Raw genomic sequence first — 27,975 nt, 5'->3', positions numbered from 1 at the left:
TTGTGTTGGGAAAATTTGACAGCTACATGTAAATCAGTGAAGTTAGAACACATCCTCACAGCATACACAAAGATAAGCTGGAAGTTAGAAAAGGAGTACAGAGGTAAATATGACAAGACACTATAAAACTCCCAGAAGAGAACGTAGGCAAAACATTCTCTGATATAAATCATACCAATGTTTTCTTAGGTCAGTCTCTGAAGGCAATAGAAATAATAGCAAAAATAAATGGGACCTAATCAAACTTACAAGCTTTTTCACAGCAAAGAAAACCATAAACAAAACGAAAAGACAACCTATGGAGTAGGCAAAAATCTTTGCAAATGATGTGACTGACAAACTTTTAATTTCCAAAATATACAAACAGCTCATACGACTCAACAACAGTAACAAAAGAACAACCAAATCAAAAAAATGGGCAGAAGACATAAATAGACATTTCTCCAAAGAAGACCTACGGATGGTTAAAATGTACATGAAAAGATGCTCAACACTACTTATTATTAGAGAAATGCAAATAAAATCTACAATGAGGTACCATCCCATGCCATTCAGAATGCCCATCATCAAAGTCTACAAATGACAAATGCTGGAGAGGGTGTGGAGAAAAGGGAATCCTCCTACACTGTTGGTAGGGTTGTAAGTTAATTCAGACACTATGGAAAATAGTATGGAGATTCCTAAGAAAACTAAACATAGAATTAACAATACAATATGATCCATCAATCCTACTTTTGGGCATATATCTGGGCAAAGCTATAATTCAAAAGATAGATGCACTCCTATGTTCATAGCAGCACTACTCACAATAGTTAAGACATGGAAATGCACTAAATGTCCATCAGCAGATGAATAGAAAAAGTTGTGGTAGATATATACAATGAAATAATACTCAGCCACAAAAAGAATGAAATAATGTCATTTGCAGCAACACAAATGCAACTAGAGAGTATCACACTAAGTAAAGGAAGTCAGAAAGAGAAAGATATCATATGTCATCACTAATATACGGAATCTAAACCATAAAGCAAATGACTCTATCTATGAAGCAGAAACAGAATCACAGACATAGAGAACAGACTTGTGTTTGCCATGGGAGAGGAGGGTGAGAGGAGTCAGACTAGGAGTTTTGGGTTAGTAGATGCAAACTATCACATGTAGAAAGAATGGACACCAAGATCCTACTGTATAGCACAGGGAACTATATTCAATACCCTGAAATAAACCATAATGGAAAAGAATATAAATATATGCATATAAATATGTGTGTGTATAACTGAGTCACTTTGCTATATAGTAGAAATAAACACAACCTTGTAAATAAATTTTTTAAAAGTAATTTTAATAATTCAGGGAAACACTCAGACAACAGAAATTATTGAATAATTATATTTACTGTCCAAATCCCCCCAATAAAAGTCAATCCTCTATTAATTTTAAGGAAAATGAAAAGAAAATATATGGTAGTCCACCTTCTGTAATAAAAATGTGAAATGAGAAAAAAATTGTTTCTATTTTATTATGTGAATTTCATCTCAATAAATCATTAAAAGATACACACAATATATGCTTGCTATAGAAAAAGTTGAAAAAAGAAAATCATGTAAAGAAGAAAATAAATGCCATTTGTGTTTTTCCCTTTTAAACATAATTGCTTTGAATGTTTTGGTTCACTATCATTATAATGTTTTTTCCTTGGAAACTATGTTTAGAGTTATAAAAGCAATAACCAGCATTACCTTAGTATTAACTCATGTATACCAAAGACTGCCTTGAAATAATTACCTAGTATAAAATCCTACCTTATTTGAATTAGTGGTACGGTTTTACCTGAGATGAATTAGCATACAAGTAGAGATTCACATCCAGATTAAATGAGCTGAAAGATGAACTGTACATTCTTCTCTTTCTTTTCTGTGCTTCAGGATAGAACATCTACCCTCAAGAATTTTTTTTTTTTTAATTTATGAATGCAAATACCCTGGACACTACTTTTAGGAGCACAATTAAGAAACAGTTTTTGGAATTAAAGAGACTGCCTTTCTATCTTCCAGTTTCCATATTTTTGGAAGGTGGTAATTAGAAAAACAAGGAAGACTCTGCATTGTAATACATACAACACTTCTATTGCAAACAACACTATTAAAATCTTTAAAAGTAAAATAAAAGTTGAATTCAAGTAAACATAATATTGATGAAAAGATCTGCAATGCTATTGTTTAAAATTAATAGAATTTGGGAGGAAAATGATTATATCAAGATATAGATAAGTTCCTTTAAGAGACTCCAGACATTTTTTTTTCTTTCCAGGCTTCTTTTTTTAACGCAAGTGGTAGATCTGATGACCTTTGAGGTCCCTCCCAACTCCAAGATTTTATAATTCTATAAGTTAGTAAATGGGGAGTTGTCCATCCTTAAAACGCTGTCCTCTCTGTCAGCTCTATCTACACACATCACATGGATTTCCACTTTCATACTTTAGCAAGTAACAATAACAGTTTGCATTGCTTATTGCTCTGTAATTTGCCAAATTCTCTTCATATGTTATCTTATTCAACCCTAACAATGATACTATGGGGTAGATGGCCTCATCCCTGTTTTAGAAAGAAAGAAATAGACGCAGAGAGATTTATTCATTCTGTTTTCTCTACTTAGACTATCTATAAGACTCACTTTTGATATATATCTTTTGTGCAGAAAACACTGATTAAGATATAACTTGAATTCAGATTATATTTCTCTAAATTCCTATTGTGGTTAAAGTATGTTCTGTACATTTTTCTACTATAGTGTTATTTGTCTATCTTATCCTGTGTGTTTTGCAAAGAAATGTACAAATTTTGAAATCAGTGGGCTTGAAGCTTGACTTTGCCACATATTATTTGCCTGACTTTGAGCAAGTTGCCTAAGTTCTTTGAATCTGAGTCCCCTTATCTGTAAGATGAGGAAAACAATCCTTACCTCACAAGATAGTTTTGCTTATCATATAAGATAATGGATAAAAAGTATATTTCCATGTCTCCCATGAAGCTATAAGCCCCAGAACAGCAGTACTTTATCTTAAACCTCTGTAGCTTTCCCAACAGAATTGAGTTAATAGTAAATATTTGGACTCTTCCTATCCATGGACTAGAAAGGCTTGGTGTGCGTGTGTGGGAAACAGATGGCTACTTCATAATCCATATAGCTCATATTCCAGTGTCTTTGATTATAATTACCAAAAGCTAGATTAATAGCTTTCATATTTACAAACCATCACCAGATAAATGGAATCTCTTTAATTTTAATGCATTGGATCCAGGGAAACTACACATTTTTTGTAATCATTCTTAGCAGTGATTTTAGATGCTGAAGGGGAGCAGAATACATGACCCCAGGTTATGCCAGGTTGGCATGTGGATTATTTTGAGCTGAAGGCTATCAAGATCCAGCTGACTTAAGAAAAACTTGTCAGTTCACTTCAGTGGCTCAATCGTGTCCAACTCTTTGTGACCCCATGGACTACAGCACGCCAGGCTTTCCAGTCCATAACCAACTCCCAGAACTTACTCAAATTCATGTCCATTGAGTCGGTGATGGCATCCAACCATCTCATTCTCCATCATCCCCTTCTCCTCCTGCCTTCAATCTTTCCTACAATCAGGGTCTTTTCCAATTAGTCAGTTCTTCCTATCAGGGGGTCAAAATATTGGAGGTTCAGCTTCAGCATCAGTCCTTCCAATGAATACTCAGGACTGATTTCCTTTACGATAAAATGATTGGCTCTATTTGGAGTCCAAGGGACTCTCTAGAATCTTCTCTAACACCACAGTTCAAAAACATCAATTCTATGGTCCTCAGCTTTCTTTATAGTCCAACTCTCACATCCATACATGACTACTGGAAAAACCATAGCTTTGATGAGACAGACCTTTGTTGGCAAAGTAATGTTTCTGCTTTTTATTTTTTTAAATTTTATTTTATTTTTAAACTTTACAATATTGTATTGGTTTTGCCAAATATCGAAATGAATCTGCCACGGGTATACATGTGTTCCCCATCCTGAACCCTCCTCCCTCTTCCATCCCCATACCATCCCTCTGGGTTGTCCCAGTGCAGCAGCCCCAAGCATCCAGTATTGTGCATCGAACCTGGACTGGCGACTCATTCCATATATGATATTATACGTATTTCAATGCCATTCTCTCAAATCTTCCCACCCTCCCCCTCTCCCACAGAGTCCAAAAGACTGTTCTATACATCAGTGTCTCTTTTGCTGTCTCATATACAGGGTTATTGTTACCATCTTTCTAAATTCCATATATATGCATTAGTATACTGTATTGGTGTTTTTCTTTCTGGCTTACTTCACCCTGTATAATAGGCTCCAGTTTCATGCACCTCATTAGAACTGATTCAAATGTATTCTTTTTAATGGCTGAGTAATACTCCATTGTGTATATGTACCACTGCTTTCTTATCCATTCATCTGCTGATGGACATCTAGGTGGCTTCCATGTCCTGGCTATTATAAACAGTGCTGCAATGAACATTGGGGTACATGTGTCTCTTTCCCTTCTGGTTTCCTCAGTATGTATGCCCAGCAGTGGGATTGCTGGATCATAAGGCAGTTCTATTTCCAGTTTTTTAAGGAATCTCCACACTGTTCTCCATAGTGGCTGTACTAGTTTGCATTCCCACCAACAGTGTAAGAGGGTTCCCTTTTCTCCACACCCTCTCCAGCATTTATTACTTGTAGACTTTTGGATCACAGCCATTCTGACTGGCTGTTTCTGCTTTTTAATATGCTGTCTAGGTTGGTCATAGCTTTTCTTCCAAGGAGCAAGTGTCTTTTAATTTTGTGGCTGTAGTTACCACCTACAGTGATTTTGGAGCCCCCCAAATTAAAGTCTCTCACTGTTTCCATTGTTTCCCCATCTATTTGCCATGAAATGATGAAAAGCTTTTACTTGTTTCTTAACTATCTAAATTAATTCAATTAAGAGGCTGGCTCAGAGAAAGAGCTATTGCAAGAGGTAAGTTTTGTTTGTATGTATAGACAAGTATCTAATTACCAAACGTTTGTTTTTCTTACTGTCCTGTAAATTACCCTCCTCCCCTTTGAAGCTCTAGGTCCCTGATCCATTCCTTAGCTCTGGATGGTATATAAGCCTCAACAGCCACACTTGCTTTTGGGTCCTATGTTTGTATGGGACTCTCATGCATATATAATTAAATTTGTTTTTCTCTTGTTAATATGTCTTATATCAATGTAATTACTGGACCAGTCAATAGAACCAAGAAATTTACAGGAAATATTCTTCCTGCCCTACAACATAAACTCTCTATTGGTGGCACTTGTTGCTATGATATCAAAGAGTCACTCTACTCATTGACAGAGATAACTTGCTTTAAATTCCTTAAAGCCTGCAATTATATTTATTGTGGGGGAAACAGATGGAAGAAGCATGTAAAAGTTAAAGTAAGGAGTACAGTAGTTGCCACAAAGATCTATACTAATGGAGTGAATGTGATAGATAATCCTTAAATAAATGGATATTTTCTCATATACATTTTTTATTTTTTCTCTCTCTGTTGGACGCCTGAAAGTGAGAGCTCTAAATATTATATTTAAATACCCATTTTGTCCAGTGATCATAAAGTGATTGAATGTGGTTAGCAAATTCAGCTTCAAATGTTAGTATTTTTTTAAAAATATATAAAATGTATAAATATTTTAATTTTACTATCTGTAAAACAGTAACCACTTTTTTAACACATTTTTTATTCTTGCTAGTTTTCATCAAGGTTTCTATTTTTTTTTTTCTATATCTTCAAATTCTTTTCCCATTTAGGTTATTACAGAATACTTAGTAGTGTTCTATTTAGTAGAGTTCCCTATGCTATACAGTAGGTCCTTGTTGGTTATCTATTTTGCATATAGCAGTATGTACATATTCATCACAAACTCTCAGTCTGACCCTCCCCCACACCCTTCCCCTCTGGTCACCATAAATTCATTCTCTAAGACTGTGAGTATGTTTCTGTTTTGTAGATAAGATAATTTGTATCATTTTTTTAACTTGATAAATAATTTTAATCTTTAATCTTTCATAAGTGTTTTGCCTAGCTCAGAGGACAGATTTGTACCCGTAATTAAACATTAAAGTAGTTGCTTTTTCACAAACATATGTATGAGCATGTCCTCTCCAAAGATAGGGAAAGTCAGTGTTACAGAAGTTAAAACAAGAGTGAAAACATAAATAATTATTTCCAACTCTAAATAAATATAGAGGACACTTAACATTAAATTTTATATGGGAAAGATGGAAAATATAAATATTCTGCATTTATGATGTTAGTAAGCTTTTTTTTTCTGTTGCCATTATGCAAATTAATTGTGTAGATGAGTTTCACTTATTTGAAGCCTAGATAAAATCACCTAGATAGCTTGGGCAGAAAGTATGCAAAACCACTAGACCATTCAGGTACGACCTAAATCAAATCCCTTAGGATTATACAGTGAAGGTGACAAATAAATTCAAGGGATTAGATCTGATAGACAAAGTGTCTGAAAAACTGTGGATGGGGGTTCATGACATTGTACAGGAGACTGTGATCAAGACCATCCCAAAGGAAAAAAAAATGCAAAAAGGCCAAATGGTTGTCTGAGGAGGCCTTACAAATAGCTGTGAAAAGAGAAGCTAAAGACAAAGGAGAAAAGGAAAGCTATACCCATCTGAATGCAGAGTTTCAAAGATTAGGAAGGAGAGATAAGAAAGTTTTCCTCAGTGACCAATGCAAAGAAATACAGGGAAACAACAGAATGGGAAAGACTAGAGATTGCTTCAAGAAAATTAGAGATACCAAGGGAACATTTCATGCAAAGATGGGCACAATAAAGGACAGAAATGATATGGACCTAACAGAAGTAGAAGATACTAAGAAGCGATTGCAAGAATACACAGAACTGTACAAAAAAGATCTTCATGACCCAGATAACCATGATGGTGTGATCACTCACATATAGCTATACATCCTGGAATGCAAAGTCAAGTGAGCCTTAGGAAGCATCACTACGAAGAAAGCTAGTGGAGGTGATGTGATTCCAATTGAGCTATTTCAAATCCTAAAAGCTGAGGCTGTTAAAGTGCTGGACATGTTAACATGCCAGCAAATTTGGAAAACTCAGCAGTGTCCACAGGAGTGTAAAAGGTCAATAGTTCTCATTGCAATCCCAAAGAAAGGCAATGCTAAAGAATCTTCAAACTACCCTACAATTGCATTCATCTCACATGCTAGCAAAGTAATGCTAAAAATTCTCCAAGCCAGGCTTCAGCAATACATGAACCATGAATTTCCAGATGTTAAAGCTGGATTTAGAAAAGGCAGAGGAACCAGAGATCAAACTGCCAACATCCATTGAATCATCAAAAAAGCAAGAGAATTTCAGAAGAAACATCTACTTCTGCTTTATTGACTATGCCAAAGCCTTTGTGTGGATCACAACAAAGTGTGGAAAATTCTTAAAGAGATGGGAATTCCAGACCACCTTACCTGCCTCCTGAGAAATCTGTTTGCAGGTTAAGAAGCAACAGTTAGAACTGGACATGGAACAAAAGGCTGGTTCCAAATTGAGAAAGGAGTATGTCAAGACTGTATGTTGTCACCCTGCTTATTTAACTTACATGCAGAGTAGATCATGCAAAATACTGGGCTGGATGAAGCACAAGCTGGAATCAAGATTGCTGGGAGAAATATCAATACCATCAGATACACAGGTGACACCACCCTTATGGCAGAAGGCGAAGAAGAACTAAAGAGCCTCTTGATGAAAGTGAAAGAGGAGAGTGAAAATGATCACTTAAAGCTCATCACTTAAAAATCTAAGATCATGGCATCTGGTCCCATCATTTCATGTCAAACAAATGGTGAAACAAAGGAAAAAGTGACAGACTGTATTTTTGAGGGGCTCCAAAATCACTGCAGATGGTGACTGCAGCCATGAAATTAAAAGATCCTTGGTCCTTGGAAGAAAAGATATGACCAAACAAGACAGCATATTAAAAAGAAGATACATTACTTTGCTAACAAAGGTCCGTCTAGTCAAAGCTGTGGCTTTTCCAGTAGTCATTTATGGGTATGAGAGTTGGACTATAAAGAAAGCTGAGCACCAAAGAATTGATGCTTTTGAACTCTGGTGTTGGAGAAGACTCTAGAGAGTTCTTTGGACTGCAAGGAGATCAAACCAGTCAATTCTGAGTAAAATCAGTCTTGGGTATTCATTGGAAGGACTGATGCTAAAGCTACCCTCCAATACTTTGGCCACCTGATGGGAAGAACTGACTCATTTGATAAGACTCTGATGCTGGGAATGGTTGAAGGCAGGAGGAGAAGGGGACGGCAGAGGATGAGATGGCTGGATGGCATCATCACCTCGTTGGACATGAGTTTGAGCAAGCTCCGGGAATTGTTTATGGACAGGGAAGTCTGGTGTGCTGCATTCCATGGGATCGCAGATAGTCAGACATGACTGAGCAACTGAACTGACCTGAGACAGCTTGGTGTAGTGAAAAAAGATTTGACTTAGAGACAGACAGACCAGAGTTGGATTTCTGGATCTGTCATATAATAGCTATATGTGTGCTGTGCTCAGTCGCTCAGTCGTATTCAATTCTTTGCAACCCCAGGCTCCTTTGTCCATGGGGATCTCCAGACAAGCGTACTTGGGTGGGTTGCCATGCCCTCCTCTAATAGCTATCTGATTTTGTGCAAACTTCTGAGGCTCATTTTCTGAATTAATTATGTGAGAATAAATCATGAAATGCCATTATTTTGAGGCTCAAATGAGATGTTATGTATTAAGATACTTTTAAAATGTAAAAGTTTGCATTAATTATACCCCAATAAATCTACTAATGCAATTGAATGTTTATTATAACAATGCAGAAACAGTTTGTGTAATTGTTCTTTTCCTTTTGAGGTATAAAATGCATCCTAAAATCTATACAATTTCAATATTTTTATTCTAATTAAAAATAGGATCACAGAATATCAATGTTGAAATAAACTTTAGAGCTAATCTGGTTCATCACTGTGTAGAGAGGAGCTTTGAATCCACGATGGAAAGGTACTTGCCTTAGGTTATGAAATTAGTAGCAACACCAAAATTGGAATTCTGGTCCCTTTCTTCCAGGCTAGGGCCATTCTTCATTGCAATGGTGTTTAAGTTTTGTTATGAAACTACTGTCCATCCTCAAATTTCCCTTTATTTCCCTGAATCAAGATATTAATATGCATTGTTAGCCAGGATTCTCCTAGAGGAACAATCACTTTACATGAAGAAGATAACCTAGGAGGCAATTCTTCCATACATATTGAAAATCTTCCTGCTAGTTTATTGGCAACTACTGAATAGATGCTGGATCAATAGGTAGGAAAGTCAAGAAATGTGATCCAGCTGAAGGGCATGCTATTCTTTCTCAGGGATATTCATATCTTGGACTTTTTGGGAGCAACAAAGAGAAAATGTTACCAACTAGCTGGTGATAACTGTTCCTTTAGTGTTCATCTGATTCCTTTAACCCTGGCACTGCCATAGAAGTTTATTATCTACAAAGTACATTTACATTTATTACCTCAAATTATTCTCACAACTACATGAGGTAGTGATTATTATTCCTGTATTACAAATGAGAAAATTGAGACTCAGATAGATTAAATGAATTACTCAAAGTTACATGGTAAATAAGAGGGAGAACTTTCCATTCAAATTCTGTCTTCAAATAAAAATATCTTGCCCATATACCATAGTTGTCTATAACTTTGGCATACTTAATAAATTCTGAAAATATTATTAAAGATGCAATTAAAAGTTAATGAATACATGTGGAAAAAGTTCTAAAAGGTTGTAATTTAAAATAGACAAATATTTCCACCTCTCTGAAACTACATAAACATTTATAAATTATAAAAATAAAAGAGCTTTAAATTCATTAGACTGATCAAGTGTCCAAAAGTATGTGACACAAATCTAGATTCAGTCAGAACAAACTGCACTGTTGCTTTAGCTAAATAAAAATATCTCAGAGTGGAAGTCTTAATTTCTACACACAAAAGGACATATTTGCTCTGGAAAATTTGGTTTCTATTTACATAATCTATGGAAAAAATTCAGAAGAAAAAAGGAAAAAGTCATAGTCATGGCTTTTTCACTACTGAGAATGATTGCTTCTTTCTGTAGTGCTAGCTTTTCTTTGGTTGCATATATTTGAATTGCTGAAGCAGTTTTTGAATATACTATGTGAAAAACTTTCCTGGAAAACTAAAATTAAGTAGAGGTACAATTCTTCATGAGCAAACCATGAAATGATAAAGGCATAGTTTTCTCTTAGATATTTATTCCTATTTAAATTCAGTGTTACAAGTCAGAGAGACCTGGACCTAAAACACAACCCAGAATTTAATAATTACATGACCTTAGGCAAGTCAAGTAATCTGTTCAAGACTGTTTTCTATGTGTAAAGTAGAGATGGTCATAGTATGTAGACTGTTAGATTGTTTTGAGGATTAAATGAGATAGCATATGTAAAGCTCTTGGTACTTGACAAAGCTCAATAAATGATAGTCCCTTTACTCTCACTCCCTCCTCTTGCTCCCTCCTATGGTGATTTCCTATTGCAAAAGCCTACTTTCTTCAAGCTAAGAAGATAATCCTTTTAGCTGTGTTCTTCAAGTTTTCACTATTATTTTGATGGCTCAACATTTCCGAAAGGTTAACTTTCTTATAAAAATCATCTCAGCTTCTTATACAGAGCATGATAATATTCTTTCCAACACATACACTCACCCCAACAACAATAAGCACCAAAGCACTCACCTCTTAACATCTTAGACATTAACAATATCTGACACAGATTCTCCGGAAGCTCAATTCTTCTTTGGAAGCATGTAGTCCACATCAGTATTTCTTACTTGTGTGGCTTATCCATTACACCATGGCTTTTATCCTCTGTTGCTGAGGCAGGAATGTCGAGTTCAAAGCCTTAGGAAAGGGAGATTCCAATAGACTTACATGAGCAGAAGGCAAATCTATGCTGAGAACTCAATAAGTTATCCTCTGAAACACATTTTACACTTTTAAAGTTCAGTACTATAGTCAGGGCAGCAAGAGATTTGGATCTCAAAGGTTTATAGTTCTTTTCAATAACTGCTACTCTGAGGCATAGCACTCTTTTACTCTCATATATATTGACATTCAGAATCTTACACAGGTCTACAGAGCTCATCTCATGACTGTGGATAAGACTCAAGCTTTAAAAAAAAAGTAGCTGAATTATATACACACATGTGCACACACATATATTTAAAAAGGAAAATCATACATGCAGAGTGATTAAAAAAAAAAAAAAACTACTTTATGTAGACTTTTCATTGAATGTTTCAACAGAATGTTTCCAGATAGAGCTTATGTACAATTTGCAGATTAGGTATGACTATATCCTCTTGTTATTAATCCCCACAAAACAAAATAAGATAATAAATCTTAGAGGATTACAATTTAGAATAAACATTAATTTCCTAATGACTCAAAGTATATCAAATTTCTACCTTGAAGAGCTTTTCTATCTTTCAGTTGACTCACAGTCCAATTAGCAAAAAGACACAGATGCAATTTATAAAGTTGACAAAAATAAGAAAAACACTTGGATAAGACTAGTTTTGAAACTTCTACCTATTTCCTTCTACCTCACCTCAAAAGAAATTAATTAATAATCTTTTTGGAAAATTTGAAATGCTAAATCATTACACTAATAGCAAATTGAAAGTGAAGTGAAAGTGTTAGTTGCTCAGTCATGTCTGACTCTTTGCTACCCCATGGACTGTAGCCTGCCAGGCTCCTCTGTCCATGGAATTCTCCAGGCAAGAATACTGGAGTGGGTAGCCATTCCTTTCTTCAGGGGATCTTCCCAACCCAGGGTTCAAACCCAGGTCTCCTAATTACAGACAGATTCTTTACCATCTGAGCCACCATCTTCTAATTTCAAGTAGGGGCTCCCCTGGTGGCTCAGCAGTAAAGAATCCACCTGCCAATTCAGTAGACATGGCTTCTATTCCTGGGTCGGGAAGATCTCCTGGAGAAGGAAAATGGCAACCCATTCCAGTATTCTTGCCTAGTAAATCCCAGAGACAGAGGAGCCTGGTGGGCTACAGTCCATGGAGTTGCAAAGAGTCAGATACAACTTAGCGACTAAAACAACAAAAACAATTTTAAGTAGTTCAAAACATGTTTCTCATCTACAAGATCATTAAACCAAGAACCACGTATGGTCTGACAAAGGTTTGTGGATATTATTATCACTATCCTCACTTCCTAACTTTGTGTATTTTCCCATTTCCTGAATATGAATAGTGTGTGTGAATATATTTTTCAAGCTCCAAATCAGGCCATAAAATCTGATAAATAATGTTTTTGTATTATTTCTGGGTGCCAGATGCAATCCAAGAGATGTAACTTTGATTTGAAAAACTGAGACTTCCTGGGACACTGTTATGGTTTTTAAGGCTACTAGGAAATAAACTTTGAAATTTAGAATGTCTTGGAAATTTTGGTTACTGTATGAATAGTCATGCAGTCATTAGTCATTGACTTAGGGATCTGATAGGTAAAAAAAAAAAAAAATCAATTTAAAGTCAATATATGAGAAACTGTAATAATATTTAAGCTCAAATCATTAGAGAATATATTTAACATTTCATTTGGACATATATGAATTTCAAGAAAATGGCATGTATTGTAGATTTATTCAAATAAGCCCCAAAACTTTATAAGATATGAAATATGTTTAAGAGTGAGACACTGTTCTTGGATTGATAACTCTTGTGTATGTTATCAGGATCTTAGGGTTACTGCAAGCAGTAACCTGATATCACCTATTTGTGGGAAAATATATTCTCATGAGGTGCTGGCATTTGAGCTGGCCCTACCAGCAAATATGTTGTTAGGTGTAGCTCCCTGTTGCCACAGTTATGATGATAAAAGGATCGACCTTGTTTACCCACATTTGCCCCTTCTGATTTTACAGTTTGATGATTTAGAGATTTAATAATACTACATTTGTGGGTAGCCAAAAAAAAAAAAAAAGCTCACAGTCTGCCTCTGGAATCTAGAAGGACACTAAAAAGGATGTTCTTAGTAGCTTTCATTCTCCTATGCTGTTTCTTGAAGACAGGGTGATTTTTATTCATCCCTAAGTTCCCTGTGCTGAGCCTCACATGTAATAGATGCCCCACAAATATATGCTAAATTGCTCACAAAATCCCCAAGGAAGAAAGCATTTCCACCACATTCCAAGCTTTTCTGTTTCTCTTCATTACTGAATAGTAGCTATATCCTTGACGTGACTGTCATCTTTTAGGCAACTGAGATAGGAAGCAATGTTTTGAAGCACAAGTAATCGTTATTCATGCAAACGTGGATATACGTCTTAGAGGAGCTGTTACTCGTCTACTTTCCTGTGTGCCCAGGATGAACGAGATACATGGCATACTTCCAAGTGCCATCTGTGAAACTCATGGTCCTTAAAAGAAGCAGTAGTATGTTGCAACTTGGCTATTTAAGCTAATTTCTTGTAGTGGGTTAAGAAGCACAATTGGTGACTATTAACTACATATCTCCCTCAGAATAAAATCTTTCTAGAGTACAGAAGGTGGTAAAGAAGGTTAAGAAAGCATGTCAGTCTTTGCTAGCTTTCCAGAAATCTAATCTTCACAATGGTCTGACTGAAGAGAGAGAGGCATTGGGAGGGAGACAGAAAGAAAATCAAATCAAAATAAACATGATCAAACAATAGCAAAGAACAAATATATATACAACAGAATCACAAGAATTTTCCAAATTCCATGAGTAAGTTAAAGGGCTACATATTAGAACAGATGACCCCCACAAGAAAAAAACAAGTCTCTATTAGAAAAAGCAGTCAATTCTGGTTTCCTCAGTGTGTATGCCCAGCAATGGGACTGCTGGTCGTATGGCAGTTCTATTTCCAGTTTTTTAAGGAATCTCCACACTGTTCTCCATAGTGGCTGTACTAGTTTGCATTCCCACCAACAGTGTAAGAGGCTTCCCTTTTCTCCACACCCTCTCCAGCATTTATTGCTTGTAGACTTTTGGATCGCAGCCATTCTGACTGGCGTGAAGTGGTACCTCATTGTAAAGTAAAAAATAATAATAATAATAATAAATTTAAAAAAAAGAATCATTAAAAAAAAGAAAATTTCAAAAAAAAAAAAAAAAAGCAGTCAAATTGTAGACTTGTTTCCTATTTCTTACCATTTGGAAAGAAGAATCATTTCCCTTTGTGCAGCTGATGAGTCAGAAACCAATTTTTTTCCCTTGATGGAAAAAAAAAAAAAACCTTTCCTTTGCTCAAATATATATTTTTACATATGCATATACAAATATGTATGTGTGCTCAGTTGCTTCAGTCACGTCTGCTCTTTGCAACCCTATGGACTGCAGCTCACCAGGCTGTTCTGTCCATGAGATTCTCCAAACAAGAATACTGGAGTGGGTTGCCATGGCCTCCTCCCAGGGATCTTTCCAACCCAGGGGTTGAACCCATGTCTCATATGTCTCCTGCATTGCAGATGGATTTTTTACCATCGGGGAAGCCTTATGTACACACACACACACACACACATATATTTACATATAGATAAATAGATAGATATCAACATATATTGAGGAACATATCATTGTAATAGACAGTCCATATATAGTAAACCATTAATTTAGGTTAAGCCAATAAGAGCCCAACAGATCTTTCTAATAAGAGACTGTTAAGTAGGCCAGTGATTGACTTACTTTTGTGTATTTTCTTAATCTGGAATTAGATTTGTACAGTTTGTTATATGTTCTTACACAAATATTGCTAAATAAAACAAAAAAGATGAAATCTGCACAGTTTTGGAGCCCAACTTGCATGAATAAGTGGTAACCATGTTTTCTCCTAAATATATATATATATATATATATATGTTCTAATTGGAAGACTTTGAGTTTGGCCATGCAAGTGTAACAGATGGACTGGATATTTTAATGCCTCAAATCTCTTAAGTCCAGAAGTCAAGCAATAGGATTCAAAGACTGAGCATAAATATTGTTGATGTGCTAAAAGTAAACTGTTCTGATGATATACTCACCACCTTTTATCAAACACATATCACTTTCCAAGAATGTCAAATTATCAATTGTTACTTAGCACTTAAAGAAGCCCTCAGGCTATACAGCCTTCTTTAATATGCAAAAAATTAGAGCAAATAATTTAAATTTTAAGAAAATATATTTTCATAGATTCAATCACAAAAAAGTTAAAAAGTGAATAAAAATAAAACATAAAAATCCCCAATATTTATCTCACTTGAGTTTTAGAACCAACATATTCACTTTAAAAAGGTAAATATTATTTTCTCCATTACCTAAGTTTTTTCCCCATCTATCTGTCATGAAGTGATGGGATCAAATGCCATGATCTTAGTTTTTTGAATGTTGAGTTTTAAGCCAGCTTTTTCACTCTCTTCTTTCACCTTCATCAAGAGGCACTTTAGTTCTTTGATTTCTGCCATTAGGGTGGTGTCATCTGCATATCTGAGGTTACTGATATTTCTCCAGGAAATCTGGATTTCAGCTTGTGGTTCACCAGCCTGGTATTTCGCATAATGTACTCTACGTATAAGTTAAATAAGCAGAGTGACAAAATACATCCTTGACGTACTCCTTTCTAAATTTAGAACTAGTCCATTGTTCCATCTCTGGTTCTGACTGTTGCATCTTGATCTGCATACAGGTTTCTCAGGAGGCAGGTAAGATGATCTGGTATTTCCAACTCTTTAAGAATTTTCCACAGTTTGTTGTGATCCACACAGTCAAAGGCTTTAGCATAGTCAATGAAGCAGAACTAGTTGGCTTTCTGGAATTCTTTTCCTTTTCTATGACCCAACGAAGTTTGGCAAATTTGATCTCTAGTGCCTCTTCCTTTTCTAAATTCAACTTGTATGTCTGGAAGTTCTCAGTTCACATACTTTTGAAGCATAGTTTGAAGGATTTTGAGCATTACCTTGGTAGCATGTGAAATGAGTGTAACTGGCATGGTTATGTTTTATTTTTTAAAAAAATTAATCATTCTAATTGATAAGTAGTAATTTTCATTGTGGTTTTAATTTGAATTTCTCTAATGATTAATGATATTGAACATCTAGCCCTTTGCTTATTTGAAACTGCTGTTTCTTTTATGGTGAAGTGTCTTTTCATATATTTTACCCTTTTTAAAAGGTATTTTTTTTTAAGGCAAGAGTAGATCATACTTTAATTCAAAGATTTTACAAACCAGTGGTGGGGGGGAACTATAAATCTAAAACTATTACTATAGATAATGGGAGGTCTGCACTACCATCTCAATTTATACATGATGAAATCAAATGATAAAAATAATAATAATGAAAGCAAACCAAAGATCCTCAAAAACCAAAACGGAAAGTACATGAGCAAAGCAACATTTGGATTGTGCCTAAAAATAGATATGTTCGAAAAGATATTCATAAGTGTTAGGATAAAGGGCACAGTTTGAAATAATTGGAGTTCACTTAGAAATATACCCTTCCTACTACACAATCAATATAGAATCTGAAGGAACTTATTTTTGCTGGTGGGCAAAATAAACAATTTTATAAGAATGTAAAACTACACTCAACTCAGAAACATCTAGCTTTTTTCTTAAGACAGTACATTCTAAAAAAATTAAACATTACTTTTCCTTCATTTATAATTAACTTTTCTCTAGTTGACACACAGTATTCATTTTATATTTGGATAGTAGTATATTTAATTCTTTTAAAGAAAGTTCAGAATTTATAAGTAGAAAGCACTGTGTCAGACAACCCTGCACATTATTTCACTTAAAATCCCCAACAATCCTGCAAGCAATTCAGTCATTTTTAGTTTAATTACATTTAAAAATTATTTTCACTTTGTCTTGTTTTGATGTCATTTTAATTTTTATAAATTTTAATGATTATTTACCATTTACAGTTATTATAAAACATTATATATATCCCCCATGTTGAATAGTACTATATTTTCATTGAAAGTATATGCCAATGGTTTATATCAGGCTGATAAATGTATTTAACATTTATATATTATGTAAATTTATATTTATTTACATTTGACATGATGAAACATTCTTACATTTGAACTATATACAATATTTAGTTTCATAGTTTTTTAAAATGATGGTTTATTAACAATTAGAAAATACTGCTATATATACTAAAAAAGTAAAAGTGACAGTGTTAGTCAGTCAATCGTGTCTAACTCTTTGTGACCCCATTGGCTGTAGCCCACCAGGCTCCTCAGTCCATGGATTTCTCCAGGCAATAAAACTGGAGTGGCTAGCATTCCTTTCTCCATGGGATCTTCAAGACCCACAGATCAAATCTGGTTCTTCTGCATTGCAGGCAGATTCTTTACCACCTGAGCCACCAGGGAAATGAATATGAAATAAATATGGAATTACAGAGCTTTTAAGGAACAGTTTATTAAGAAATCATTCACATATCATACAATTCAATCATTTAAAGTATAAAATTCAGTGAATTTTAGTATATATTACATAGCTGTGCAACCATTCAGTTCAGTTCAGTCGCTCAGTCATGTCCGACTCTGCAACCCCATGAATTGCAGCACGCCAGGCCTCCCTGTCCATCACCAACTCCTGGAGTTCACCCACACTCACGTCCAATGAGTCAGTGATGCCATCCAGCCATCTCAACCTCTGTCGTCCCCTTCTCCTCCTGCCCCCAATCCCTCCCAGCATCAGAGTCTTTTCCAATGAGTCAACTCTTCCCAAGAGGTGGCCAAAGTACTGGAGTTTCAGCTTTAGCATCATTCCTTCCAAAGAAATCCCAGGGCTGATCTCCTTCAGAATGGACTGGTTGGATCTCTTTGCAGTCCAAGGGACTCTCAAGAGTCTTCTCCAACACCACAGTTCAAAAGCATCGATTCTTTGGCGCTCAGCTTTCTTCATAGTCCAACTCTCACATCCATACATGACCACTGGAAAAACCATAGCCTTGACTAGACGGACCTTTGTTGGCAAAGTAATGTCTCTCTTTTGAATATGCTATCTAGGTTGGTCATAACTTTCCTTCCAAGGAGTAAGTGGCTTTTAATTTCATGGCTGCAGTCACCATCTGCAGTGATTTTGGAGCCCCCAAAAATAAAGTCTGACACTGTTTCCACTGTTTCCCCATCTATTTCCCCTGAAGTGATTGGACCAGATGCCATGATCTCAGTTTTCTGAATGTTGAGCTTTAAGCTGACCTTTTCACTCTCCTCTTTCACCTTCATCAAGAGGCTTTTTAGTTCCTCTTCACTTTCTGCCATAAGGGTGGTGTTATTTGCATATCTGAGGTTATTGATATTTCTCCCGGCAATCTTGATTCCAGCTTGTGCTTCTTCAAGCCCAGCTTTTCTCATGATGTACTCTGCATATAAGTTAAATAATTCCTTATGTATTTCATGCCTAAGTTCTTTATAAGTTATGTGAATATCTTCAGTCAGTCTGTGGCTTGTATTTTCATTCTCATCATAGTGTCTTTTGAAGAGCAGAAGTTCTTAAGTTTAAAAAAGTTCAGTTTATCAGTTTTTTTTTCTTTTATAGTTGAGCTTTTGCTGATACTTCTTAGAAATCTTTCCCTAGCCCAAAGATTTTATCAAAAGATTTCTCCTTGCTGAAGTCTTACATTTTTAGAATTTACATTTTCATTTATGGTATAAACAAAAGAGTCAGTGTTCTTTTCTTTAGTTTTTTGTTTTGTTTTGCATATAGATGTTCGGTTATTTCAGCAACTTGTGTTGAGATTTGTCTTTTTTTCCTTAAATAGACTTTGCATCTTTATAGAAAGAATCAATAGGAGGATCTGTTTCTGTACTCTTTAATCTGTCCTATTGACTTACTTTCACCATTGATTTACTTTCACTATATTCCTTACTGAAGCTTTATAGTAAATCTTAAAATCAGGTAGTAAGTCTCCAGGTTTTTTTTTTTTTTTTAAAGCATCCTTTGTGTTTTTATTTACTTATATTGTATTTTATTTTTTATTGCCAGTGAGATTTTTTCACATTTTAGTGAAATATAACTGATTTACAATATTATATTAGTTTCAGATGTACAGTATAGCTTTTCTATATTTTTCACATTATAAAATAATTGCCACTATAAGTCTAATTACTGTCACATATGCATTATTACAATATTATTGACTATATGCTCTATGCTATACATTATATCCCTGTGATAATTATTTTATAACTCTAAGTTGATACCTCTTTTAAATATAATTAATTAATTAATTTTTGTCTGCTCTACGTTTCCATTTCTGTGTGGGGCCTGCTCTCTAGTTGCAGAGAGTGGGGCCTGCTCTCTAACTCAATGTGTGGGCTTCTAATTGAGGTGGCTTCTCTTGTTTCAGACTATAGACTCCAGGGCATTGCAGGCTTAGTAGATGTGGTACATGGGTATAGCTGTTCCATCACATGTGGAATCTTCCCAGAGCAGGAATAGAAATCGTGTCTCCTACATTGGCAGGTGAATTGTTAACCACTGGACGACAAAGGAAGTCCAAATTGGCACCTCTTAATCTCCTCAACATTTCCCTTCATCCTCATACATCCATTCCCTCTGGCAATCACCAGGTGTTTTTTTTTTTTTTTTTTCTCCCTGTGTGTATGAGTCTGTTTCTGTTGTTATGCCTATTCTTCTACTTTGTTTCAGAGATTTCACTTCTAAGTGCAATCATAAGATATATATCTTTCTCTAGCATTTCACTAGGTATAATTAATAACTTTCAGGTCCATCCATGTTGTCACAAAAGGCAAAATTTCATTCTTTTTTATGGCTGTGTACTATTCCATTGTGTGTGCACATGCCTATATATCTATGTGTGTATATATATATTTTCTGCTACTGCTAAGTCACCTCAGTCATGTCCGACTCTGTGTGACCCCATAGATGGAAGCCCACCAGGCTCCCCCATCCCTGGAATTCTCCAGGCAAGAACACTGGAGTGGGTTGCCATTTCCTTCTCCAATGTATGAAAGTGAAAAGTGAAAGTGAAGTCACTCAGTTGTGTTCAACTCTTAGTGACCCCATGGACTGCAGCCTACCAGGCTCCTTGGTCCATGGGATTTTGCAGGCAAGAGTACTGGAGTGGGGTGCCATTACCTTCTCTGACATATATATATATATATATATATATATATATATGTATATAAATATGTATATTTGTACGTATACACACACATATACACATATATTCACATATGCAACATCTCTTTACTCATCCATTTATGGACTTTCTGCATTCCCTCACTTTCCATCTGTGTATGCCTTTAGATGTGAAGTGAGTCTCTTGTAGGTAGTCCAAGGGATTCTCAAGGGTCTTTTCCAACACCACAGTTCAAAACCATCAATTCTTCAGCTCAGCTTTCTTTATAGTCCAACTCACACATCCATACAAAACTACTGGACAAACCATAGCCTTGACTAGACGGACCTTTTTTGTCAAAGTAATGTGTCTGCTTTTTAATATTCTATCTAGGTTGGTCATAACTTTTCTTCCAAGTAGCAAGTGTCTTTTAATTTCATGGCTGCAATCACCATCTGCAGTGATTTTGCAGTCCCCCAAAATAAAGTCTGCTACTGTTTTCACTGTTTTTCATCTATTTGCCATGAAGTGGTGGGAGCAGATGCCATGATCTTAGTTTTCTGAATGTTGAGCTTTAAGCCAACATTTTCACTCTCCTCTTTCACTTTCATCTAGAGGCTCTTTAGTTCTTCTTCACTTTCTGCCATAAGAGTGGTGTCATCTGCATATCTGAGGATACTGATATTTCTCCTGGCAATTTTCTCATGATGTACTCTGCATATAAGTTAAATAAGCAGGGTGACAGTATACAGCCTTGACGTACACCTTTTCTTATTGGGTACCAGTCTGTTGTTCCATGTCCAGTTCTAATTGTTGTTTCTTGACCTGCATACATATTTCTCAAGAGGCAGGTCAGGTGGTCTGATATTCCCATCCCTTGAAGAATTTTCCAGTTTGTGGTGATCCATGCAGTCAAATGGAGAAGGCAATGGCACACCACTCCAGTACTCTTGCCTGCAAAATCCCATGGACCAAGGAGCCTGGTAGGCTGCAGTTCATGGGGTCGCTAAGAGTTGGACACGACTTCACTTTCACTTTCATGCATTGGAGAAGGAAATGGCAACACACTCCAGTGTTCTTGCTTGAAGAATTCCAGGGATGGGGGAGCCTGGTGGGCTGCCGTCTATGGGATCGCACAGATTCAGACACGACTGAAGTGACTTAGCAGCAGCAGCGCATGCAGTCAAAGGTTTTGACATAGAAAATAAAGCAGAAATAGATGGTTTTCTGGAACTCTCTTGCTTTTTCCATGATCCGATAAATGATGGCAATTTGATCTCTGGTTCCTCTGCCTTTTCTAAAAGCAGCTTGAACATCTGGAAGTTCACAGTTAACATTCTGTTGGATCCTGGCTTGGAGAATTTTGAGCATTACTTTACTAGCATGTGAGATGAGTGCAATTGTGTGGTAGTTTGAGCATTCTTTGGCATTGTCTTTCTTTGGGATTGGAATGAAAATCCAAAACTCAGCCACTGCTGAGTTTTCCAAATTTGCTGGCATATTGAGTGCAGCACTTTCACAGCATCATCTTTCAGGATTTGAAATAGCTCAACTGGAATTCCATCACCTCCAATAGCTTTGTTCATAGTGATGCTTCCTAAAGCCCACTTGACTTTCCATTCCAGGATGTCTGGCTCTAGGTGAGTGATCACACCATTGTGATTATCTGGGACATGAAGATCTTTTTTGTACAGTTCTTCTGTGTATCCCTGCCACCTCTTCTTAATATATTCTGCTTCTGTTAGGTCCATACCATTTCTGTCCTTTATCGAGCCCATCTCTGCATGAAATGTTCCCTTGGTGTCTCTAATTTTCTTGCAGAGATCTCTAGTCTTTCCCATTCTATTGTTTTCCTCTATTTCTTTGCATTGATCACTGAGGAAGGCTTTCTTATCTCTCCTTGCTATTCTTTGGAACTCTGAATTCAAATGTGTATATCTTTCCTTTTCTCCTTTGCTTTACACTTCTTTTCACAGCTATTTTTAAGGCCTCCTCAGGCAGCCTTTTTGCTTTTTTGCATTTCTTTTTCTTGGGGGTGGTCTTGATCCCTGTCTCCTATACAATATCACGAACCTGTGTCCATAGTTTATCAGGCACTCTATCAGTTCTAGTCCCTTGAATCTATTTCTCACTTCCATTGTATAATTATAAGGGATTTTATTTAGGTCATACCTGAATGGTCTATTGGTTTTCCCCTCTTTCTTCAATTTAATCTGAATTTGGCAATAAGGAATTAGCGATCTGAGCCACAGTCAGCTCCTGGTCCTGTTTTTTGCTGACTGACTTGTTTTTGCTTCTGCACCTTTGGTTGCAAAGAATATAATTAATCTAATTTCAGTGTTGACCATCTGGTGATGTCCATATGTAGAGTCATCTATTGTGTTGTTGGAAAAGAGTGTCTGCTATGACCAGTGCGTTCTCTTGGCAAAACTCTATTAGTCTTTGTTCTGCTTCATTCTGTACTCCAAAGCCAAATTTGCCTGTTACTCCAGGTGTTTCTTGACTTCCTGCTTTTCCATTCCAGTCCCTTATAATGAAAAGGACATGCTTTTTGGATGTTAGTTCTAGAAGGTCTTGTAGGTCTTCATAGAACCGTTCAATTTCAGCTTCTTCAGTATTATTGATCAGGACATAGACTTGGATTACTGTGATATTGAATGGTTTGCCTTGGAAACTAACAGAGATCATTCTGTTTTTGAGATTATATCTTAGTACTGCATTTCAGACTCTTCTGTTTACTATGATGGCTACTCCATTTCTTCTAAGGGATTCTTGCACACAGTAGTAGACATAATGGTTATCTGAGTTAAATTCACCCATTCCAATCCATTTTATTTCACTGATTCCTAAAATATTGACGTTCACTCTTGCCATCTCCTGTTGGACCTCTTCCAATTTGCCTTGATTCATGGACTTAACATTCCAGGTTCCTATGCAATATTGCTCTTTACAGCATCGGACCTTGCTTCCATCACCAGTAACATCCACAACTGGGTGTTGTTTTTGCTTTGGTTCTGTCTCTTCATTCTTTATGGTGTTATTTCTCCACTGATCTTCCGTATCATATTGGGAACCTACCGACCTGGGGAGTTCATCTTTCAATGTCATATCTTTTTGCCTTTTCATACTCTTCATGGTGTTCTCAAGGAAAGAATACTGAGGTGGTTTGCCATTCCCTTCTCCAGTGCACCACATTTTCTCAGAACTTTCCTAGTATGTGGTCTATCCTAATGAATTTTCTATGTGAGCTTGAAAAAAGTATATTCTGGGTTTTTTGGATGTAGTATCTTGTAGATATCAAGTAAGTCCAAAATGTTCTATTGTGTTATTTACAATCTCTGTTGCTTTATTAATTTTCTGTCCAGAAGAACTGTTCATTGATGTCAGTGGGGTATTAAAATCTCCTACTTCCTTTGTATTCCCATCAGTTTTTCCCTTTATGTCTCTTAGAATTGTTTTGTTTTAGGACTTTTTATATTGGGTGAATATATGTTAAAGAGTTTAATATCTTCTTTTTGTATCAATACCTTTATTATTATATAATGCCTCTTATTCCTGCGAGATTTCCAAGGGATTGAGGTAAGCATGCAGGTATATTATCAAACAAGAATCAAAGTGGGGAATGTGAGTCCTCATGGCAAAACCGAATAGAGTCTTTTTCTATAACGATACAGGATGGAAGGCAACTAATATTTATTGAGTGCCTACTATTAGGCACTAAGCTGGCCACTTTCTTACATACTATATCTTCTCAAGTATCCTTTGAGATAAGTACTTTTAGCTTCAATTTCAGATGGAGATATATGAGTATTTTAAGTAAGCTAATAATATGACATATTTTCAAACTGACTTTTAAACACTTGTTCAGTGCTTATTTGTAGGTGAGACTGGATGTTCTATGGGGGAAAGAAAAGAACTGCTGGCAGCATGTACTTATTTATTTATGTAAATAGATATTGAGTACCTACTAAATACAGTCCCTGTCTTTATGTAGATTAAATTCTTGAACTCAATTACAGTTAACACTTGAACAACATGGATTTGATTATGTGGGTACACTTATACTCTTTCTTTTTTTTTTCAAAACTGCATAATAAATAATTAAATGATCCATGGTTGTTTGATGTGGAACCAAGGAAATGTTCTACAGATGTGGAACCAAGGAAATGGTGGGCCAATAGTTATGTTATATACTGACTTTTTTTTTTTTTTTTTTTTACTGTATTGAAGTTAAGCAACCCTACCTCCCACATATTACAAGGATCAACTGTACTTTTAATGTTACAGGCACTTCAGATCTGATACCCAAACTATCAGAACTACCTTCTCCTTTAACCATACTAACCTGTCCTTTGCAACTCACCACCACCATCAACTAAGGTATTGTTTCCAACCTCTCACATAATGCTCTCTCTGAGAAGAAAATTCAGACAACACAATTGTTTCTGCCTCATTATATTTCTAGTGATTAGAATGTAATGTTTGTACCATATTTAGCCAATAACTAGTCCAAACATCATTACTCCTCTTCATTTCACAGGTGAAAAAGCTGAGCCTCATAAGGTTAAATAACTTGCACTTGCTACATAGCTAAATTTTTAAAGCTGAATTAACTGTCTTTGGAAAATAAGTCTTAGGCTCTGTCCAGTACAGCAGAGTTGCTTTTCAGTATAAAGTGCAAGATGCCCCAGATATGCTTCTATTCTGTCTAATATGAATATTGCTACCCCTGCTTTCTTATTTCTCTTAGCATGAAAAATCTTTTCCAACCCCCTCACTTTCAATTTATGTTGGTCTTTCACCTTAAAGTCCATCTTTTGTCAGCAGCCTATTACAGGTTCTTTTTTTTTTTTTTTAATTTAATCCAATCTACATTTATACATATTCCAATGGAGCATCTATTCCATTGATATTTAATTATTGATAAGTATATATTTATTGCCATTTTAAACCTTATTTTCCAGTTGATTTTGTAGTTCTTTTTTGATCTTTTCATTTTGTTTTTCCTTTGTGGTTTGATAGTTTTCTTTCACTTTATGCCTGATTTCCTTTCCTTTTTTTGTGAATTTATTATATGTTTTTGATTTATGGTTACCCTGGTTTCAAATGTGATGACCCATGACTCTATCTACTTGCTTTAATCTGATAGTCATAAGTTCAGACACATTCTAAAAGATCTGTATTTTTTCTCCCTTCCTCCACATTTAGTGATTTTGATGTTTTATTTTACATCTCCATGTTTATTATTTTCCTATTAATTATAGTTATAATCACTTTTACAAAATTTTCAATGTTTTTAATCTATGTACTGGCTTACACGATATATTCAATCCTTTTATATATTTGCCTTTCCTTTTGTGTTTTTCCCTTTTCTATAGATTCCTGTTTCCTTTTATTTAGAGAAAGCTTTTCAGTATTTCTTAGATTAGGTTTAGTATTAGTGTATTCTTTTAGTTTTTTCATGTCTGAGAAATTTTTAAAATCTTTTTGTATTCTAAATTATAATCTTACTGGCTAGATTGTCCTAGCTTGCAGGCTTTTCCCTTTCAGGACTTTGAATATATCATGTCACTCTCTTCTAGTCTGCAAAGTTTTTTTTTTTTTTTTTTTTTTCAGAAAAATCAGCTGATACCTTTATGGAGGGGGTTCCATTGTAATTGACTATTTGTATTTATATTACTGTCTTTGGAATTTTCCCTTTAAATTTACTATTTTAATTATAATATGTTTTGCTGTAGGTTTATTTGGATTCATTTTATTTGGGAACTTCTGTGCTTCCTGTTTCTGAATACTGTTTTCTTCTTTGGGTTTGGGAGGTTTATGGCCATAATTTCTTCAAATACATTTTTATACAATTTTCTCTTTCTTTTCTAGCTGGGAACACTATTATATGTAGGTTGGCACAGTTTATATTATCCCATAGATCTCATATGTTGCATTCATGTTTTTTTCTTTTTTTCATTTGTCTTTCTGTCTGCTGTTCTAACTGGGTGATTTCCATTATTCTGTCTTCTGGACCACTTATTCATTTTTATGCCTTATTTTCTGCTCTTTATTGCCTTTTTTGTTGTTGTTTAGTTGCTAAGTTGTGTCTGACACTTTTGCGACCCCATGAAGTGCAGCTTGTCAGGTTCCTTTGCCCATGGTATTTTCCAGGTAAGAATACTAGAGTGGTTTGCCATTTTCTTCTCCAGAGGATCTTCCCAACCCAGGGATCAAAGCCACATCCCCTGCATTGGCAGGGGGATTCCTCAAAACTGAGCCACCTAGGAAGCCCCTTTATTGCTCTTAGTTTGCTTTTTATCTCAGCAATTGAGTTGTCTACTTTTGATTTGTTCCTCTTTAATGTTTCTACTTCCTTGTTACAATGATCTGCATTTGTATTGATTGTTGTTGTTCAGTAGCTGAGCCAGCTCTTTGTGACCCCATGGACTGCAGCACACCAGGCTTCCCTGCCCTTCACCATCTCCCATAGTTTGCTCAAACTCATTTCCATTGGGTCAGTGATGCCATCCCAACCATCTCATCCTCTGTCATCCCCTTCTCCTTCTGCCTTCAATCTTTTCCAGCATCAGGATCTTTTTCAATGAGTCAGCACCTCACTTCAGGTAGTCAAAGTATTGGAGTTTCAGCTTCAGCATCAATCCTTCCAATGAATATTCAGGGTTGATTTCCTTTAGGATTGAGTGGTTTCATCTCCTTGCAGTCCAAGGGACTCTCAAGCGTCTCCTCCAGCACCACAAATGTCCATATAGTCAAATCATTTCTATTGATAATCTTTCTTAATTATTTTAGCATTTAGAAGAGAATATTTTATCCCATCATTCCCTCAATGATTTTTTGAGTCTTTCTGAACAATTGCCCACTCAAATTCTCAATCTCTCAGACTGAGGGAAAACCAAGTAAGATGGTAGGTGTTACAAGAGGGCATCAGAGTGCAGACACACTGAAATGATAATCACAGAAAAGTAGTCAATCTAATCACACGGACCACAGCCTTGTCTAACTCAGTGAAATTTAGCCATGCCCATGGGGCCACCCAAGATGGGCGGGTCATGGTGGAGAGGGCTGACAGAATGTGGTCCACTGGAGAAGGGAATGGCAAACCACTTCAGTATTCTTGCCTTGAGAACCCAATGAACAGTATGAAAAGGCAAAGTGATAGGATACTGAAAGAGGAACTCCCCAGGTCGGTAGGTGCCCAATATGCTACTGGAGATCAGTGGAGAAATAACTCCAGAAAGAATGAAGGGATGGAGCCAAAGCAAAAAGAATACCCAGCTGTGGATGTGACTGGTGATAGAAGCAAGGCCCAATGCTGTAAAAAGCAATATTGCATAGGAAGCTGGAATGTCAGGTCCATGAATCAAGGCAAATTGGAAGTGATCAAACAAGAGATGGCAAGAGTGAATGTCGACATTCTAAGAATCAGTGAACTGAAATGGACTGGAATGGGTGAATTTAACTCAGATGACCATTATATCTACTACTGCGGGCAGGAATCCCTCAGAAGAAATGGAGTGGCCATCATGGTCAACAAAAGAGTCCGAAATGCAGTACTTGGATGCAATCTCAAAAACGACAGAATAATCTCTGTTCATTTCCAAGGCAAATCATTCAATATCACAGTAATCCAAGTCTATGCCCCAACCAGTAACACTGAAGAAGCTGAAGTTGAACAGTTCTATGAAGATCTACAAGACCTTTTAGAACTAACACCCAAAAGAG

The 27,975-nt window shown here is 35.9% G+C and overlaps 1 protein-coding gene across 2 annotated transcripts in view; it reads right to left on the bottom strand.

Moving 5' to 3' along the window:
• ZC3H12B (zinc finger CCCH-type containing 12B) overlaps positions 1-27,975 on the bottom strand; it is a 602,110-nt gene that overhangs the window by 165,414 nt on the left and 408,721 nt on the right. For both annotated transcript variants that reach the window (XM_027534244.1, XM_027534243.1), the window contains exon 2: positions 10,859-11,023. The gene's annotated coding sequence lies outside the window, so the exon portion shown is untranslated. The remainder of the gene's footprint in view (positions 1-10,858; positions 11,024-27,975) is intronic.

Source organism: Bos indicus x Bos taurus, chromosome X (genome assembly GCF_003369695.1).
Source record: "Bos indicus x Bos taurus breed Angus x Brahman F1 hybrid chromosome X, Bos_hybrid_MaternalHap_v2.0, whole genome shotgun sequence".
Taxonomy (NCBI): Eukaryota; Metazoa; Chordata; class Mammalia; order Artiodactyla; family Bovidae; genus Bos; species Bos indicus x Bos taurus.
The sequence above is the reverse complement of the archived record's forward strand: the minus strand, read 5'-3'. Positions and strand labels throughout refer to the sequence as shown.